Source organism: Dipodomys spectabilis, unplaced genomic scaffold (assembly GCF_019054845.1).
Source record: "Dipodomys spectabilis isolate Male_0828 unplaced genomic scaffold, ASM1905484v1 ptg000001l, whole genome shotgun sequence".
NCBI classification, from domain to species: domain Eukaryota; kingdom Metazoa; phylum Chordata; class Mammalia; order Rodentia; family Heteromyidae; genus Dipodomys; species Dipodomys spectabilis.
The window spans coordinates 29,275,216-29,295,240 of NW_024870678.1; the positions used below are offsets into that span (position 1 = coordinate 29,275,216).

The following is a 20,025-nucleotide window of genomic DNA, read 5'->3' on the forward strand; positions in this document are numbered from 1 at the left end:
CCGCGCGCCCCGCCCCGCTCGGCCCCGCCCACCGGCGGCGCGCACGCAGGAGCAGGCGGCGGGAGGCGCGCACGCCGGGCTCGGCGGGGACGCGCACGCCGCGCTCTGACCCTGCTCTCACTCGCCGGCGCCCATGGGGGCTGGGAGCGCAGACGCCTGGCTCTCGCGGCTGGGCGCCCGGGACGCCCCGCGGCTCTCGGGGTTCGGTGCCGCGCAGGCCCTGTTCGATTTTAGAACCTTGCTTTCTTGGAAGGAATCCTGGACCTTCAGTTTTCCAGTCGTGGTAACAGGCTCGTGTAGAGGGGGGCGGGGAGGGCTGCGGTGGCCGCCGCGGGTCCGCGCGTCCGCGGCCTCGGCTCCGGGACGGGGTCAGCGCCCGCCGAGCCCCGGCGCCCGCGCGGCCTTCCCGCCGGCCCGCCCTCGCTGGGTGCCTCGGGTCCCCGCGGGCCGGGCCGGGCCGGGGGAGGGGGCGCCGCCCTGGCCGGAGATCTCGGGGCGGGGACTCCGCGCACGGCACGTGGCTTCGTTAACGAAGGGTGTCCGCGCCCCCCCTCCACCGCTGCCCCACGGACCCTGCCCCGGGGCAGCCGTCCTGTGGTGGGGACCCCCTCATCTAGTGAACCCCTGCTGCCCGCTCCGCCTGCCCCCACAGGCCTGGGGGGGGGGGTCCCTCCCCGAGGTTGTGCGGCTCGCACCTCGTTCGCGTCCTGCAGTGGGATGACCGGTCTTAAAGACCAGTGAATCTGAAAGGGGGGACTGGGTTAGGGCGGTCGCAGCAGCGCAAACGTCAGTTCTTAAAGTGAAAAAAGAAAAAAATGGGGGGGAGGGGCGTTGTTGTTTGAATCAACTTAAAAGAAATCGAACTTGGCTGCAGATGGCCCACCCCATCTGCCTATGGGAAGGGGGGGGTGAAGCAGGCCCTGGAGACTGGGCTGGCTCTCCTGACCGAGGCACCACGGGCTTCATGGCCTCATCGGCCGGCTCTGAAATGAAGGGGTCGGGGTTGTTTTCAGCTTTTCAGGGTCCTTCCCAGTTCCATGATTGCACTTCCTGAGATTCGGGGGTGTTTTTCCTTGACGCACCTTGTTCCACCTCAAGCTGGGTCATTCAGGCTAGACACCTTGGGTCAGTTTTACCCATCTGAATAATTTTTCAGTCCAATCTTCCCCTAACTCTCAGTCTGAATAAAAAATAAATAAACAAGCAAATCTTTCTTGTTTTGTCTCATCCCCAATTATTGTCTTAAGCAGATTCAGAAATTTAGGTTCCTGCTGTTGGCTAACCAGTCTTCTTTCCCTAGTGTTTTCTCCCTCAAACCTACTTTAAGAAAACCACAAATCTCAGGGCACCCATTTCTTTCTTTTGTTTAGGCATCTGCAATGCCTATATAGTGCTCAGTAGAAAAACTCCTTTGTTCCTCAAAGTGCCTGGTGTAGTGTAGACTGTTTAAGTTCCTTCTTTTCTCTGTGCACAGACCACCTTGTTCATATAAATGAGCTGACTTGGCGCCCATCTTCAGCTCCAGTTGCACAGCCTGTGCAAGAGGCTGCTGTAGCATCTGTAATCTATTATCAGCACTTGGTGTGCGAAAAGTTCACCGTTATCTATTTCATAAGTCTGTTTCAGGTCATAGATTATCTCCCAAACCCAGGGAAGCAGGTTTTGTGGTGCTTTTATATCTCCCTCAAGTATCTTAACATGCTGTCATGTACACTGTAGTGCTAAATGTATCCTTGTCACATAAATTAAACTTTACTCTCACTTCATCTTGTTTTCATTTTCTATCATATTTTATTTTACATCCTCAGAAAAACTTCAGTCGGTGCCTCCATAGGAGCATTTAGCTCTAACCAATGGCAACTGAAGAGAATGTCCAGTATCACATCTTTCTTATCTACATGGATTATTTGTATAGGATTCTAGAGCAAAGCTATCATCTGTGGTTTAGCCACCAAGGGAAGTAACAGAGACTAAGGCAATTTGAGGCAAGTAATAATAGTAATAAGGGGCTGGGAAGGTGGCTCAGTGGTAGAGAGCTTGCCTTACATGCATGAGGCCCTGGATTCGATTCCTCAGCACGACATAAGCAAAAAGAAAAAAGCCGGAAGTGGTGCTGTGGCTCAAATGGTAGAGCACTAGCCTTAAGCTGAAGAGCTGAGGGACAGCACCCAGGCCCAGAGTTCAGGCCCCAGGACCGGACCCAAAAAAAAAAAAAAAACAATAATAGTAATAATAAAAAAGAAGCAGTACCATGTTTGATCTGCATACTCCTTAACAGAGTTTTTCCTGTTTCTCAAATTGCATCCTACAGAGAAAATATGGATCCTAGTGAACAGAATCTAGATCCTCTAGAAATTTTTGAGTGGTCATTCCCATTTTAGTGAATATATAAGAACCATAGAAATAAAACTAGCACCACATGTAAAAAACCTAGATATAACTAGATTACAACCAATTCAGTTGATACTAAAAACAAATTCAACAACCAAATTAAATTTTTCTTCCTTTTATACAATATCAGGGACAAATAACATCTGTGCTCAAGTAGATTTTCTTTCCCAATTAGACCAGCTTGTACTTAGGTTGTCCAGGGGCTGCTAAGCTCCTGATAAGTCAGGACGAGGTTAAGTCATGTACTAATTAAGGAAGGCATCACGGGCCAGAGACAAATGTGAGTAGGTGGGGACTGATTTGCAGCTGTGAAGTCATGAGACAGTGAGAATTACTATCTGGGATGGCTGTGGGAAACACAATTTTCTCTTTTATCTTCTGATCCTAAGAACTTGCAAGGGAGAAAGGCTGTTTGAACCACCTACTAGCCAGGGTCTAGGATCTAATAGCTATAATTATATTTCCTATGCAAGTTCATTTGCAGTATAAAGGATATGACGATTAATACATAATTATATGATAATTTGAAGACAGTGACATAGGATAATGTTTATAACCTCAGGTTAGTCTTGCAGTTTTATATAAAGAAAGGATTTGAGCCAAGACAGCCTAGAATAGTAGAAAAGTGCAAGACCTGGTTTTGATCCTGTATACAGCAGACCTGACAAGAGATGTTGAAATTACTTGTCAGTGCATTTCTGTGTTTCCCAATTCAAGTTACTAAAGTTACATTTATTAATACAGAACTCAGCACAAAGAATGAACAAATACCTCCATCTCCTGAAAGTAGTGCTTGAAGATGTGGCATTTGTATGTATTTCAGGTGGTAAGGTTGAGGTGTTAGATACCAGTTTAAAAATGAGCAGAGAAGGCCTTTCAGCCTGTGTGTGTGTGTGTGTGTGTGTGTGTGTGTGTGCGCGCGCGCACGTGTGGGGGTGTGGGTGCACGCACGCGTGTGTGTGTGTGTACACGTACCAGTACTTGGATTTGAACTGAGGGTCTGGGTGCTGTCCCTTAGCCTTTTCATTCAAAGCTGGCACTCTACCACTTCAGCCACAGCTCCAATTCTGTCTCTCTGTGTGTGCATATGTCTAATTGAGAGTCTTGTGGGCCTTTCTTCCTGGACTGGCTTTGAACTGTGATTCTCAGATCTCAGCCTTCTGAGTAGCTAGGATTTCAGGTGTGACCCACTAGTGCCTGGCTTCAGTCAACATTGGACAACTAGGCATGTAACTTTGTTAAACAGCACTATAGAAGTGAGTGGGCAAATGTTTAGTTTCTGTGTAGGATTATTGAGATAAATTTCCTACACACTACCTAGGATTGTGTGTGTGTGTGTTTGGTACTGGAGTTTGAACTTGGCCTTAAACCACACCTCCATCCTTAGAAACCAGTTTTACCCTATAGATGGTCTCATTTTAGTTCTCAGCCCTACTGACTATTGCGGTGGTAGCACAGGCAAATGCCACCAGTTAGTGCCATGCTAGGAAGAAGTGGGCTCAGAGGGAGCTGTGGGCAGCAGACAAGCAGACTGTTACTATGTTGTTAATTTTGTTATAGTTAACAGCTGTCCACATGACAAGAGAGGAAACAGTAGCACCATGTCTTCTGATTAGTTTTTCTAAAAGCTCCTGGAAATCCAAACAATTATATGAAAGCCTTAGGGTTTTGTTGTTTTGTGCTGGTCCTGGGGCTTGAATTTCAAGCATGAGATGTTTTGTTCAAGGTTAGCACTCTACCTCTTATTTATTTATTTTTTGGGTCCTGTCGTGGGGCCTGAACTCTGGGCCTGGGTGCCGTCCCTCAGTTCTTCAGCTCAAGGCCAGTGCTCTACCACTTGAGCCACAGGGCCACTTCCGGCTTTTTGCTTTTTGCTTATGTGGTCCTGAGGAATCGAACCCAGGGCCTCATGCATGCAAGGCAAGTGCTCTGCCACTGAGCCACCTTCCCAGCCTAGCACCCTACCCCTCCACTTCAGTTTTTTGTTTTTTGGTAGGAGTGGGTCGGGAGGAGATAAATGGAGATAAATGTCTCATATACTTTCCTGGCTGGGTTGGCTTTGAACTGTGATTCTCAGATCTCAGCCTTCTGAGTAGCTAGGATTACAGGCATGAGCCAGAGGTGTCTGACATGATGTCTTAATATTTTCAAAAATTAAATGTGTAGGTAGAAAAATCAGTCACCACAAAGATATCTCTCTCATATCTTTAAAAATAGATTTGTGATTTCTCTAGGTAAATCAGTTCCTAAATAAATTGTGTCTCATTTTCCTCAGGAGGTAGATTTCTTGCACTAAAATGCTGGTTTACTTGCCAATTAGTTCCTAATCATTGGTCAGTTCCCCACACTGTGGGTAACAGGCTCCAAGATGACCTCAGGAACCTGAGGTCTATTTATTTCTTCTATTTATACATTTATCTTTTCCCCTTACATGGACAGAAGCTTCAACTTGCTTCTAACCAATAGAATATTTCAAAGGTACTAGGATATTATTCTCATGATTACAAGATTATGACTGTGTTGCTAGCAGACTTCCTCCTTGCTGACTTTTATGAAACAAATTGTTACATTAGGGAAGTCCATGTGACCTGAAACTGACAGCTGCTCCTAAACTACAAACAGCCAGCTAGAAATGTAGTCTGTGAGTGCAACATCCAAAGGAGCAAAATGCCACCAGTGACCACCGTGTGCATAATATGAAAGCTGATCCTTTCATGGTTTATCCTTTAGATAAGACCCCATCCCTAATCAGACCATCAGTTTCACAGAGAGACCTCCAATGGTAAGGCCCTCCATTATGCTCTGGTCCCTGGGAAACGTGACAAGAGTGAATGTCTGTCACTTTAAACTTAGGAGAATTAATACACTATACCTTGCCTACGTAGGAAACAAAAGTACTCTCAGTCCACACTCCTACTTTGGCTGTTTTAAGGATTAATGAGTTAATACCAAATAAAGTGTTAGCAAATGTCTGGCACATGTTGGATATCTTTTTCTTCAACAGATCCTAGAGAAGTCAGACATCTTAACAAGGAAGGATGGTAGACAGAAGGAAAGAAGAGTAGTCCAGGACTCCTTCAAGCCCAAGTGATGCATTGTGTGACATCATCCAGGCCTGGGGAAGTGCTTTCCCATGGACTCCTACCACAGAGCAGCTTTACTGCAGTCTGACTAGGCTACAGAAGCAGCTACAGAAGCCAGGCAGGCCTGTCAGCATAGGGCCAACACTTGGCCCCATGCTCAGTGGACTGAGAGATAAAGAAGAAGCTGGAACATAAGAGCTTCAGTGGGTTTATTCTTGAACACCTGTGGAAAACTTTTGGGAAAACCAAGAACAACTGAGTTCGTGTGCGCAGTGATCCTCTGGGGCAGTGTTTACTCCCAGTGGATTTGTAGCAGAAACCTGGGTTAAGCCTTACAGTTCAAATCTGACCACCCCATTGGCAGAGCTATTGACCATTGTCTTTCTAGTTTATTCTTACATTCCCAGAACCTACTATAAAATAGTTTTTGTTAAATAAATGTTGGTTAAATGGCATATGTGTTTCACCAGTAATTATAAATTGTTATTACATCATAATTTGAGATGGTAACATACTTTTAAATGAACTTTTTTCTTGTTCTTACTTTATGACAAGGGAAAGAAGATACATAGTATCATTTAGAAGCTCACCTGTCCACAGCTATCTTGGCACATTTCAAGCGAATCCTCAAGGTCAGTGAATTGTTTTCTGTCCATGGAAATATCAAAGGTGATACATTAATTTGTCTTTCTAAAATAGACGAATTCTTTAACTAATGAATCAACTAGCATTATGTCTTACTTGTGCCCAGATCGCAGGACCCCCACCAAGAAGACCACCGGGAGTCAGACTTTACAGCTGTTTTAAGGTTTTATTTAGACAGGCTGCAGCTCGGGCCTCGTCCTACACTCCGACACAGTGGAGCCTAGGTGGAGAGCCCCGAGCTAAAGATTTGCAGGGTTTATAAAGGCACGTTTATAAACACGTGGATTACCACCACGTGTTGCTCTGCTAGACAGAATTTGCTGATCTTAGGTTTAGTTTAAACAAGCAACTGCCTCAAAACTTTAACCCTTCATCTCTTGATTTCTACAAATGACTCAGAATATATTCGAAGTATGGAAGGCAGGGCTGGAGAGAGAAAAAAATGTGTGTAAGTAGTCAATAATTATGAGTTGATATTAATGACCACTCATTGTAGTAAAATAGAATTAGCACATAAGTCTTGAAAATGTAGGCTTTGGGGGACTTTTCCCATCAAAAGAATAATTAGATATCTTCTACTGGTAAGAGTGGTAAGACCTAGAAAGAAATTAAGGGCTTTTCTAATTTGGTCCTTCCAAATGTGAAAGGTAAAGAATGAGCATGATCTCCATTCAGAGCAGCTTAAAAGCTGAATCTGGTACCTGGCAAATGCCCCCTGATTCTTGTGGGATTGGCATTCCTTTGAGGGAAAGCCTTGGGGCTGATAGTTGTCTTTTTGTCTTCCTCAAAGTCAAGAAGTCTGAAGTCAGGGACTGGGAAGGTAGCTCAGTGGTAGAGCGCTTGCCTTGCATGCATGCGGCCCTGGGTTCAATTCCTCAGCACAATAAGCAAAAAAAGAAAAAAGCCAGAAGTGGCTCTGTGGCTCAAGTGGTAGAGCGCTAGCCTTAAGCTGAAGAACTGAGGGACAGCGCCCAGGCCCAGAGTTCAGGCCCCACAACCGGACCCAAAAAAAAAAAGTCCGAAGTCTCCCAGAGGTCTGAAGGTCAACTCCTCTGAGTAATGTACCACATTATCACTTTGTTTCTTGATGACATACTGTTGACTCACCTGTTTAGACAGACAATGTTATAAAAGGACAGTATTTCATTTAGAAGAATATGGGCCTTTGTTGGAAGAGGATCTGAAGCATGGGAGTGGAACTTTTAGGGTCACCGGGAGTGACACATGCAGGTGTTCCACCAAGAGTTCTGAGTCTATATCTGTCTTTTCTTTCTGAGTGAATTATAAATTAAAATGTTGATGTAATCAAACCTTCATGGGAAACCCTAGTATTATCCTATATTTGCTTTGATACTGTGTAGAATGTTCATTAAGTCATTGGCCCAAAGGGAAAACTGAAGTACTTGTCCTTCCTTTCCCAGAAGTCCTGAGCCAGCTTCTTGGGCATTTTATGCACCCTTGCAGCACTGTGACTGTTCATATCATCCATAATTTGCAAACAGGAAGAGCTATAATAGCCATTTTTGTGTCAGACGCAGAGTCTAAGACCTATTAGGCGCACATAATGTGATTTATCTAACAAGATACTGAAAACAAGCACACTCAGACACAAATTAGATTAACCCTAAATTGACTTGCAGTACACTTATCAGATGTTTAATTTCCAACTCCAAATGGAAAGCTCTAAAGCAAGCCTATGTGAATTATTCAGGAAAGCTATGCCACACAACCTAAATGCCCTGTCATCTTTGGCTGCTTTAATCTGTCTCCAAGTTTCTCATCAGAGTGGAGCGAGCTGGCCACACCCTGTGTCTGCCCACCCACTTGTCAGTAGGTATTACATGGAGAAATAGTATAAACAACATATGCTTGTATTTCTTCCTCTCCTCGTACAGGTCACACAGTCTTTTCCTTGGAAAAATAAGAGGAAAGGATGCCCACACACTAGGGTAACTCCAGCTTCCTCTCACATTTGGTTACATGCTTGCAGTGTTTACAACAGAACATGAGCTTTTGTGAAATAGAGGAAAGAAGGCTTCCAAAAGAAACAGAAGGCAGATAGTACTTTGCAGATCTGGCAAAGTACATCAAATTACTTCAGACTATCTTCATAACTAATTATTGTATCTGATTTAATTATTGTGAAAGCTAATGGTTTAGAGAACCCTGACTTGGTATAATATGAGCAGCAACATCAGAGATATTCTAGGATATCTGAGAAGTTATGGATCTTCTGGGATGATGGGAGGGGTGATCATCTGGGTGAGAATCTTCTTCATTGTCTTGGGGAGCCCTTTTATGACTTATCCCAGGCATAAACATGTCTGAGAGTGCCCTCAATAATGTCCAGCCTCCCCCAATTTTATTTCAGCAAGAGCAGAAAGACTGGCTGGAACCATGTGCCTAGTTTGGACGGTTTTTTCTATGTTCACTTGTGAAAGATCACAGGTGATCTTATTCTTCTCCTTTGCTGTTTTCACAGTCATGCAAATACTTCCCCCATAAGTCATGTGAATCTATTTTGAAAGTTCACTATCATTTTTGGAGAGTTACTCAAGTTATTACATCTTAGCCTTGGGAATATTTGTGGTTTCTCACAAAGTGAGGAATATGTGAGAAATCCAGAGTCTCACAGTAGAGAACATGAGGTGGAGCTAGGATCTCCTGATTGTTCAGTACTGAGTGCTAAAACAACAAAACTCTGGCAAATATATTGGACCTCATAGATCATTAACCCCAATATTTTATGAACATTGGCATCAAATGCCTCTTTACGGCCATGGTATTAATCCTTGGCAACAACAGAACACCTGGGAGTGAGGCAAATGACTGACCTTCCACTGAAAAGTGTGCCATGCTCGGCTCTTGATAACTTTTCCGAGTACTTGTGTGTTAGGAATACTTACCTTCTGAAGCCAGGCGCCGGTGGCTCACTCCTGTAATCCTAGCTACTCAGGCAGCTGAGATCTGAGGGTCTCAGTTTAAAGCCAGCCCAGGCAGGAAAGTCCGTGAAACTCTTATCTCCAATAAACCGCTCAGAAAACTGGTAGTGGCACTGTGGCTCAAGTGGTAGAACACTAGCCTCGAGCTGAAGAGCTGAGGGACAGCGCTCAGGCCCAGAGTTCAAGCCCCACGACTGACAAAAAAAAAAATACTTACCTTCTGAAATTGGGTAGCTCATTTGTAAACCCCCATATGGCCTGTTTCTGTATTGTTGCCACACATAAGATGGAAACTAATAAACAAGGATGATAGTAAAATTCTACACTCTCTGGCAGGTAATGAAATCATTTAAAACTGTCTCTGGACAGGGAGAGTAGAAAAAACGAATGGACCACTTTAGTTAAAGGAGATTTTGGTTTTGAAGAGGGTAAGAACTAGGGCTGGGATTTGTGGGCCAAGACAAAGAGTTCAGTGAAATGGGAGAGATACCTGCAATGACTGGTGGGAATAAGTAGATCTGAGAGACAACAAACAAGACATTGTTCACATGTTTCTAGTACTCACAGTGGAGGATTTGAAAGGTTATTTCTAATATTATATTGAAATGAACCTCTAAATCTCATCTTTATTCTCAAATTGTTTTGCTAGATTTATGGTTTAGGGAGCAACCACCTTATAGGGTCTCATCTTATTTACAAATTATAAATAATGAACCATGCTACAATAAGGTTCTATTATAAACTGCATGAAAATGAAACATTTTAATACAAGATATGATTTTGAGATCATATTTGGAAATAACACAAAAACATCCATGTTGGACTGGGATGTAGCCCAGTGGCAAAGCACTTGCCTAGTATGTACAATATCCTGGGATTGATCCCCAGTACCAAAAATGAAAAGACAACAATAACAATAACAAAAATACAGATTTTTTTAAAGCCCTCTCCCCACTCCCCCCCTCAAATTCATGAAACACTGGTGGCTCACACCTGTAATCCTAGCTATTCAGTAGGCCGAGATCTAAGGATCATTGTACAAAGCCAGCCCTGGAAGAAAAGTCCCTGTGAGACTCTTATTCCCAATTAACCACTCAAAAACCAGAAGTGATGCTGTGGCTCAAGTAGTAGAGCGCTAGCCTTCAGCACAAAGAGGCTCAGGGACAGCACACAGGCCCTGAGTTCAATCCCCACAACTGACAAGATCAGTCACTCAGTCAACCAATCCATGTCTCCTACAGACATCAGTCACTTCAAGATGTCATATTTGTCCAACTATTCATTACTTGATTAATGTATATGAACATTAGATTCACAAAAAAATATCAAGCACAAAATATCAAGGAAAGCACTCAAGGCCTTGAGTTCAAGCCCCGGGACTGGCATGTGCGTGCATGTGTGCAACCACACACACACAAAGTATTTCAAGTCACAAGGAACAGAAGGGATAAACCTTCTGTCCTGTAGACTCACTCTGCTTTGACCTCTCCCAGCCTGTTTGTTTCTGGCTGTGTGACCCATGTTCCTGTCCCAGCTCTTTTTGGCTTGGTGCTGCTGGCTGTCTTCCATTGTGGTCTGAGCCAGGCTGGCGCTGATCCACTGTGACAGTCCTGACCCTCTGCTTCCCAGCCCTGGCTTTCTTGGGAATGAAGGACAGAGGCATATTAGGATGCCAAAGACCATATATACCTAGAGGATGATTATTTTTAACAGATCAAAGTGGCCATCTAATTGAATATTAAAGCATACAATTATTATATGATCCAAAATGACATCCTATATAGCTGTCTGTTATCTTCCCCTTCAAATAGATTAGCGTTTTGAAAGGTACAGAGCAAGGTGGCATAAAATAAAATTCACACAACAAATACACATATCAGAAAAGAAGTGATAGAAGTTTACACATGTCTATTGTTTGTATCAATGATTAGACCAGACTTTTTAGATTAGTATTAGATTTATTTTGTTGTTGTTGTTATTATGTTGAATTCAAGTTAACAATGGCCCAGAAGCAGCTTAGTGGTTGAGCAACTATGAAGTGGTTCTAGTCCTGATGAATTTCCAACCACCATAGCAGTAGATGTGCCCCAAGTCCTCCTGCAATTGAACAGACATCTCTACTGTGAGTTTTCATGTTTGTATTGGTTCCTCTGATCAGGTGTGTTTTCTGTATTTTTTTGTCATTTTTTTTTTCATAAAATGAAGGAGGTTTGTTTTTATAGCGCCACCACACATTCAAAACAACTTTTTTTCTACTGGTCCCGGGGCTTGAACCTCAGGGCTTGGGTGCTTACTGTTCCTGAGGTTTTTTTGCTCAAGGCCAGTACTTTACCACTTGAGCCACAGCTCCATTTCTGGCTTTTTTTTAAGGTAGTTAATTGGAGATAAAGAATCTCATGGACTTTCCTGCCTTGACTGGCTTTGAGCTGTCATCCTCATATCTTAGCCACCTACGTAGCTAGGATTACAGGCACAAGCCACTGGTACCTGGTTTTACTTGGCTTTTTGCTCAAGTTGGCACTCTGCTACTTGAGTCATACCTCTACTTTCAGCTGGCTTTGAACTATAATTCTCAGACCTCAGTCTCTAGGCTAGCTAGGCTTACGGGGAGCATGACCACCTGTGCTTTGATTCAAAAAAATGTTAGAGAGAATCTCAAACACATTAGGGAGTCGAAATTAGTGTGTCAGACTCTTCAGTACTCATCCCTCAACCTCGGTAACTAAGACCTCATTGGCAATCTTGCTTCAAATGAATACCCTGGACTATCTATTATATAATTTAGAAGCCAATTCTAGGTATATATCATTTCCCTATGCACCACTAGAAGGTATAGACTATTTCTATAAGTATATTCATAATACTAATCACAATTATTTGAAAATAACAACTTACTGTCAGACATCAAGTCAACATTCATATATTCCCAATTGCTATATATAATTTTTCAAAGTTGTTTTGAAATCAGAAACAAATGACCCATGTTATAATAATGGATGTGTGTCCTAAATTTGTCTCTTAGAAATGAAACTATAATTCACTTAGTGCTCAGTCCACCCTGTAGAGTTCTAGTTTTCAACTAACATGTACAGTCTTGAACTCACCTCCCAAACCAAAATAGAGAATAGGTCATCCCAGGAATTGGCCTTGTAGTCTTTTATTGTCCTATAAGTGCCTTTGTTCTGAGGTCATACCAATGGAACCACATTGGCATAGCATAGCCCTCATTCACTTAGCCAGATACATTTTGACAATGCTTTAAGGTTGAAATTCTGCCTGTGAAAATCCCCTCATTTAACTCCAGGAAGATAATAGGATGGTTTCAGGAAGACTTTCACATGTTCTAACTTTTCACAAATTACCCATCCCAGCAGGAACCATGTAACTGTTTCCTTAGTTGGCCAAATAGACATACTGCTTCTTGCTTGCCAGTAAGGACCTTCTTGCCTTTTTTGTCACTCAAGTATCTATTAAAAGCTCAATTAAGGACAACAATGGCCAACAGTGATTTCAGAAGACGTGTACTTTGTTCATTCCTTTATATATTGTTCACGCTATGTCTGGTGATACCACTTAGAAATTGTTCATTGAGTTAATTAATGAATTGTTAAATCTGCTAGAAGCTAAAATATACTTTGAACATCTATTGCTTTTTGGGCCCTACAGGAGTAGGGCCCAAACTGTGTTTGGTGTAATACTAGGGCTTATCCAGTCATTGCTCTCTGTATCACCCTATGGAATTCATGTCATTATATTCCACATTCTTGATGAAGAAGTTACACAGTGTTTCCCTTCTCATGATAGTCAAGAAGTAAGTTGCTTATATTGAGTAATTGATACTTTTTTAAAATCATAGATTTTAATTACCAACTAGATTTCAATTTTCGTATTCTCTGTCATAAAATTCATAGTTCAAATGACTTAATTTTTCATTTAACTAATTCCAACATCCAGTTTTTATTTTGTTTGGTTTTGTTTTTGGAGGGTAAAGGGTCTTACTGTATAGACCAGGCTGCCCTCAAATTCATTATCATCTAAGTTCAACTTCCTAAGGGCTAGGATTGTAAGTATTACCATCACACTCAGCTCTATGTCTCATTTTTGCCCCTCTCCCTTTTACTTTTTTTCCCTTTTTTATTCTTAGGCTATCTGTAGTTTTTGATTTATTGGAATATTTCATTAGCAGCTTATAATTATATTTATGATTCCCTTTAATGATCTGAAATCTTTTAGGAAAAGATATTAATAATTTTTAATCCACCAACGAAATAAATAGTCTATTGTGTAGAACAATGAATGTCTACTTTTTAAAAAAGAGACTGAGCCAAAGCAATAATGTGGGAGATATTTATTATTCTTTCTGAAGAAAGCTATTCATTTTTCTGAAACCTTTCTTCTGTTCATTAAAATTACAAGAAAGGGTAGAGTACTCCACAGATGGGTAACCAAACCCAACTGTTCTGATCGCTGTATCCACAGGTATTCTTTGGTTCGTTCACTGGTTGGAGAGTAGTGTACAGCATGTGAGGAAGTCTCATCTTATGAAGGGATTGAGATGTAAAGCTTGAGATATCAGTGATCATATTTCTGCCACCTGGGAAAAGGCTGGCTCAGTGTGAGAAAAACTGGCACAGAGCAAAGAGAGAGCAACCAAGAGAGAGAAAAAGAGAAAGAGCTTACACCATCCAGGTTTCTGATGATAGGCGGCAGCTAGCCATAATGGGAAAATGCAGAGGGAACCTAAACCGAAGAGCTCACAAGATCTTTGAGAGAAAATATTGTGCTTAGACTTCTCGAGTCACAGGCGACCTCAGTCCTGTAGACTGGACCTAGGCAATCTCAGACCTCAGAGGCTAATGTGTGGTTCCCATTGTAGAGACAGCCCACTTCCAGTCTGTGAAAAGCACACTGATACTTACAACTGTCTGGAATCCCTGCCTTTGTTTTGTGTTTGTCATTGTTCTAAGTCCTTTTTGGGCTCCAGGAAGGACAGGACTGACTGGTAATATCTTTATGACAAGAGACTGAAGCTACCCCTACGGAAGAACAAAGCCTTGAACAGATGCCCCAGATGAGAACCATTACCTGTAGTGATCAGACTGCATCCTGGAGCCAGCGGAGTCATCTCCAGGGGAACAGATTACTTACTCCCTCAAGAGGTGACAGCATTAGCACCGGGAGAACCAGAACTGAGGTGGTGACTGATCAAATCACTCTGGTAACTGGAACCATGCCTTTGCCTGCCTCGATTTAAACCCAACACTCATGTGTACCTGGAAGATGACCAAAGATGAACTGGGACACCATTTTCCTATGGTATCAGCCACATAAAAATCACTTTCCTCTGCCATATTTCTTTTCTACCATGTTCACTGTGTGTGGAAACTTGCCTGAATTCTTGTCTTGTTGGACACAGGTAGATAACTGCATTGACTTCCTGCTAATACTGGAATTGTCAGTTCTTTGTTTTTTCCTAAATTAGCATCAATTAGTTGTACTAAGGGATTTAATTCTGACATGTCGTCTGTGTATACTGTTCTCACTCTACTTCACCCCCGCCCCCACTCCCAAGCAATCCCAACAAACTTCACAGTTCCATTTTCACACATGACAAGCTTCATGACTCTATACATCACAGATTTTGACCTTATTCACCCTCCTCCCCCCAATTCCACTAGTACCCACATCCCAGTCATTTCTTCGTTGTTATTGTTGGTGGTGGTCATGGGGCTGGAACTCGAGGCTTGTCCCTGAGCTCTCAGTGCTGTCCCTGAGCTCTTAGTGCTCTACCACTTTGAGCCATAGCGTAACTTATGATTTTCTGGTGGTTTATTGGAGATAAGAGTCTCTTGGGACTTTCCTGCCCAAGCTGGCTTTGAACTGCAATCCTCAGACCTCAGCCTCCTGAGTAGCCAAAATTACAGATGTGAGCCACCAGCGCCTGGCTTTTTCTTTCTTTCTTGTTTTTATTTTTATTTTCTGCAGAACTGAGGACTGACTTAGGGCCTTGCACTTTCCAGGTAAGTGTTCTTCCACTGAGGAGTCCCCTAATCCTCCCACCTCCAGTTGTTTCTTAAGACCTGAGTATTTGCCTATCACATGGTTTAGATCTTAATCCCTTCTAGGTTTTACGACATAACAAATTCTTTTCCATTTTCAGTTGGGCCTCTGTCAGTTTCCTGCAAGACTCTTTGGTGTGCCATTTTGCTTTTAAGCCTTACCATGGAGAACCTGGAGCATAGCCTTTCTTTCTTAGGAAAGCTTGTGCCTCACACCCTCATCAATCCCACAGCTAATATTTGTACAAAGACAGAATGGATCTGCCTCTCACTTTTACTTAAAATCAGCTTTGCTGCAAAGACCTGATGTATAGACATTTAAACTTTCTCATTTGAAGTACAAAATGGCAAACATTTGTTAAGGACCTCAAACCCAAAATGTTTGCTCTCCTGTTGGGGCAAAAACTGAACCTAAATAATGGTTGCTGGAGGTGTAGGGACTTGATAACTTGCATTTTGCACGTAGTGTTATCTCTGTCTGTATCTAATCAACAGAAAGTCTGGTGCCCTTGTGAGTAGAGGGGAGAGAACACAGTGTTGGGTCAGGCAGCCTCAGATCCTCTTCTTAGCGCTACAGCTTAGTCGGGTGCCTCTCAGCCTTTCTTCACAGCTCCTTTTTAGGTAACCTGTGGAACAACAGCATCTGCCTCATGACATTGTTGCAGGACATCGGCGTAAAGTGCAAACACCATATCAACACATTCAGGTCAATCACTGGTAACCAAAAAAATGCAAAATCTGAAATGCTCTAAAATCAGAAACTTTCTGAGTGCTGGCATTAGTGCAAAGGTCCACACTTTATCTCATGTGATGGGCCCCAGTGGAAATGCAGTAAAAGCACTGTATAAAATTCCCCTTAAGCTATTGCTGGGCAATGTGTTCCAGATCACCCTTCAGTGACTCCACATCAGCTGCTCTTGTTCTCATGTCTAGTTCGACTTGTGCAAGGCATTCCTGTCTCAGGCTTCACTGGACTCAGTATGCTGAGTCTGATGCCTGTGATCTATGACAGGAAGCCAAGAAGTGAAATTCTTTAGCTCAGGACAAGACATCTAGTTCTGAGAGTAGCAGTGGACCCAAGGAAGGCTGGAACTATTACAGGACACATGCTAGACAAGTTGAGGACTCACATTCTTCTTGACTGGGACTATTACCTTCATCCCTCTGTCCTTGGTCTGTCTTTGTGTCTTCTGTTTTCAAAGCACCTGTATTACTTGTTTTATCCTGTCTCAGGACATGTGCAAAGCTATAGCGAAACACCACAGATGGGGTAATTTATAAGAACCAATAAATTAATTTGTGCATAGTTGTGAAGGGTGGGAATTTCACCATCAAGGCATGACAGGGTTGGATTCTAGAGAAAGGGTACCTTGCTGATGTACCCTCAGGAAGGACGGACAATTAAACCCCTACATGGTGGAAGGGATGAAAGGGGCACAAAAACGGTGAGCTCCCTCTCTACCCTTTTTACAAAGGAGACAATCCCATGGAGGCAGGCCGAGTCCTCATGTCCTAAAGACCACACCTCTTACAACTGTTGCATTGAGATTAAGTTTCACCCTGAATCATAGCAGGCAAAACATTGAAATCACAGCACTTCCTACATTCCCAATGAGAACAGGAACTGTAGACTAGAAGCTGTATCTTAACTCCTCTCAGCATCTTTAGCCTGGCCCACAAACTGGTACTTAGTCTTCATGAAGGAATAAATAAGAATCTTTATTGAGAACATTTTCATTATCACAACATGAAATAATGACAAATAACTTTCGTTTATTTCACTGATCTAAACTCTAAGAAGCAAAACAATGGAAATAATTATTTGCCACCAGAAATAAAATAGAAATAGCTCGTTTCAGTGGTATTTTTGGTTCTGATTTCCAGAATCAGATCTGTTTTACCAAGAACATTGACTCTCAGGATAAAGTTTTGCATTTAAAGGGAAATAAGGTGTATAAGAATCAAGCTTTCTCTTGTAAATGTACTGACATGCCTAGAAATGTCTCTGTTAGAAAAACAAGCTGGGGAAGTTTTCTGGGAGAGTAGGTTTTAAGTTGCTACTTAAAATATTCTGTATCCTTGTCAGACTATATGCCAGAGTAGGAGTTTCTATTTGGGGTTCAGATATTCTGGTCCCTAGAGAACCCAGACAGTTGCTCTCTGGTCACCATCCCACCCCCGCTGCCCTCTGGGTTACCTACAGTAATACCTCAGTACAGCAGGAAGTACATTCTGGAGGTGACACATGCTTTCATCTCCTTTCAAGTAAGATTTAAGAAAATGTTTTATAGTTCCTAATTCCAGAAACTGCCCAGACAATTTTCTGAGGTAAATAAACATTCTCTTATTTAGATCAGTAGCAGGACGTTTGAGTCTCTCTTTTTTTTTTTTTTTCCTTTCTCACTTCCATTATTCTTCTGTAAGAGTGATCCAGGATAGACCATAGGTTAAGCCTGGTTGACGACTGATGGTGGTATTTGTTTCCATTGGAATCTGTAAGCAGAAGGGTAATGGTGTCTGGAGTGTCTAGGCACCATCTTTGCCAGGACTTAGAAAGCCCAAGGTTGGAGGGCAAATTAGGAGATGGAGAGGACAGTCGGATGGCACTGGATATTCTTCTCCATCTGTTCCTGCCTCACTAGGAAGGCATCATCCAGTTTCTTAAGGTGATTCTCTCATGTTTGTTTGCTTAAGGTGATTATAGGCCCATAGTCTTAACTTGCCGACATTTCTAATATACCCATTAATCTCCCATTGAAATACACTATCACACAGTCATAGTTTTTCTAAGAGAAGATGTGATTTATATTCATTTTTGTGCCCCAGACTTTCTCTAGAGAAGAAATTTATTTCATCTGTTTGCCTAACATCATTGTAATATTTTGGATTATGCTACAGAATATGGTCACTATGAAAATCTCAATAGAGTTGTGAATATATGGACCTGATTTTTAAATTATTTTTGTCACTCATTATTTCCAATAGTAACTAGTTCCCAACTAAAAAGCACCTAAAAAAAATTGGGAAAACAAAACCATTGACTTTACCTGACCAAAATTCAAGAATCCTGTTATCAGCACATACTGACTTTCAGTGTCATAGACATTATTTTATCTAACTGAAGAAAGATTCTTGGGTAAATGAACAATAAATTGAAAGATCCTGTCCAAGTCCAGGTATTAATCTTATGTCACTTAAATGCCTATTATGTCCCAATTTAGCTCAGCATATGTCTCATCCAGGGACTGGTTGCTCATTTGGAGAGAGAAGACAGCTGGTTCACCACATTATTCAACTGTTGTACAAACTTTGCTCCCAACCTTGCCAAGTTTTTGTGCAACTTTGCTCCAGGGAAATTTTGGTTTGTCATTCTTATTTGGTTAACTTACCCATGAGGTTTGTCATTAATAACTTGAATTCTCTGGATCTAATCCCATTAAAAATAGAAACAAAAGTACCAAGATCCTAATTATGGCAAATGAGTCACGTTTTATTTCTGCCTACAACCCCCTAAAGAACCAACCTAAGACTTAAATCCTATAAGAGTGAGGGATGAGCTTCCTAATGGGTGGTGCTGAAGGGTGTGGAAGCCTGTGGCTTAGAGGAGCCTGTGAGGTGCAGAGTGAAAGTCAAGGCAAGACCTGCCACCAGCGTTCTTCCCAACCACCTGACGACAGGGAAGCCCCAACGGGAGCATTCTCATGGGCTGCACGCTTGCCAGGCAGGAGTTCTTCACTTGAGCCATGCTTCCAGTCATGTGGGATTTTTTTGTTTTTTATTTTTTGCTGTTTTCAGGTGTGGGTTTTTTTCCCCCCTGGTTATTCTGGAGATGGAATCTAGCAAACTTTCATGTGCAAGCCTGAAAACAGTCCTCCAGATCTCAGCCTCCTAAGTAGCTACAAGTGCAGGTGTGAGCCACTGTTGCCTGGCTCATCCTAGATCTTCCTACCGGACACAGTTGAATGGATCTCCACAATTTAGCTTTGTACAGAGACCTAAGAACCCTGGCAAGGTAACTCAAAGAGAAAACACTCAGTTTTACTTGGTATAGGAACACATGCCAAAAGGAAAATTTCAAAGATGAGTGTCACATCTGAATACAACCCAGTTCCAGCATGCAAGGATATGTGACTACACACGGCCCTCTTAGTCTCTTACGCTTTTTATTCCAGTTGTAAGATGAATATAGCACTAGCATTTCCCCATTGATCTATTATATATAAAGATCCTATTTGTAAATCGATGTTAAGAATTATCATTCAGAATTACAAGCTGGGCGCCAGTGGCTCACGCCTGTAATCCTAGCTACTTAGGAGGCTGAGATCTGAGGATCATGATTCAAAGCCAGCCCGGGCAGGAAAGTCCATGAGACTCTTACCTCCCAATAAACCACTCAGAAAACTGGAAGTGGTGCTGTGGCTCTAGTGGTAGAGCTCTAGCCTTGAGCTGAAGAGTTGAGGGACAGCACCCAATCCCAGAGTTCAAGTTCCACCACCAAAAAATAAATAAATACAATTTTGTCTAGCAGATAATACATGCTTTGGTATTAATTACTATTATTATTAATCAGCTTTTTTCCTGTCAAATGGATACCATATGACACAAATCTGGAAGGAAATGCTAGGTCGAGTTGGCTTTATATGTATAAATTACTCTCTCACACTGTAGGCACTCAGTCCACAGATTATTGTCATTGTTGTCATCCCTCAAGTGGCAGTGTTGCCAGAAAGCAATTAACAGTATTCCCACACAGCTGGTGAAGCGGTTTATAGAGTGCATTGTTTTTATACAGAGATGGATGGCGCTGGAATTTGTAAATACACAATCGCCTTATTCTTCAATGTACACAGCACTGAATTGTGTGGTATTCTTTGATTTTATTTTTCTCTTTGCAAATCTTTTAGC

The 20,025-nt window shown here is 42.3% G+C and overlaps 2 long non-coding RNA genes across 2 annotated transcripts; one reads left to right on the forward strand and one right to left on the reverse strand.

Moving 5' to 3' along the window:
* The first annotated feature begins 109 nt into the window (after positions 1-109).
* On the forward strand, positions 110-14,153 carry LOC122113972. The gene is made up of 3 exons (XR_006148502.1): positions 110-283; positions 6,030-6,106; positions 13,541-14,153. It is a non-coding gene; the product is annotated as an uncharacterized LOC122113972 (long non-coding RNA).
* LOC122114049 lies at positions 13,395-14,774 on the reverse strand. The gene is made up of 2 exons (XR_006148532.1): positions 14,147-14,774; positions 13,395-13,686 (listed from the first exon to the last, which is right to left on the reverse strand). It is a non-coding gene; the product is annotated as an uncharacterized LOC122114049 (long non-coding RNA).
* Positions 14,775-20,025: the final 5,251 nt, after the last annotated feature.